The sequence below is a fragment of the Chrysochloris asiatica genome, unplaced genomic scaffold (genome assembly GCF_000296735.1).
Source record: "Chrysochloris asiatica unplaced genomic scaffold, ChrAsi1.0 scaffold00066, whole genome shotgun sequence".
Taxonomy (NCBI): Eukaryota; Metazoa; Chordata; class Mammalia; order Afrosoricida; family Chrysochloridae; genus Chrysochloris; species Chrysochloris asiatica.
This window is the reverse complement of record NW_006408584.1, coordinates 15,516,198-15,516,738: the sequence shown is the minus strand read 5'-3', so window position 1 is coordinate 15,516,738 and position 541 is coordinate 15,516,198. Positions and strand designations below refer to the sequence as shown.

At 36.6% G+C, this 541-nt stretch overlaps 1 protein-coding gene across 1 annotated transcript in view; it reads left to right on the top strand.

Moving 5' to 3' along the window:
- The window catches only part of TLL1 (tolloid-like 1), a 390,737-nt gene that overhangs the window by 283,118 nt on the left and 107,078 nt on the right, over positions 1–541 (top strand). The window lies entirely within an intron of this gene.

The window sequence follows — 541 nt, the reverse complement described above, 5'->3', positions numbered from 1 at the left end:
TATAAGGGTAGAACCAGCTTAATGACACCAAACAGCAATAAAATGATAATTATTAGCACCAATACAGTACACCCAGTGTGCAGGCATTACATTTAAAATTGAGGCCATTAAATAGGAAAAATATGTAACAAAAGCCAATAAGACAATTAATAAGTTATCTAGGATTACTGCTTGGAATGGATAATTCATTTCCAAATATCATAAATTTATATTTGTTGTTGTTTTTAGGTGCCATTGAATTGGTACTGACGCATAGCAATCTTATGTACAACAAAATGAAACACTGCTCAGTCCTGCACCAACCACACAATTGTTGCTACATTTATGAGGCACAATTATTTTATATATTTCCCATATAATCCTTCAATCAATATTGAAGGATTATATGGGAAAAATAAGGAGATCTAGTAGTGTAGTGCCTATGAGTCGGGCTGCTAACCTCAAGGTCAGAAGTTCGAAACTACCAGCTGTTCCACGGGAGAAAGATGAGGCTTTCTGCTCCCGTAAAGATGTACAGCCTCGGAAACCCTATGCAGGGTCC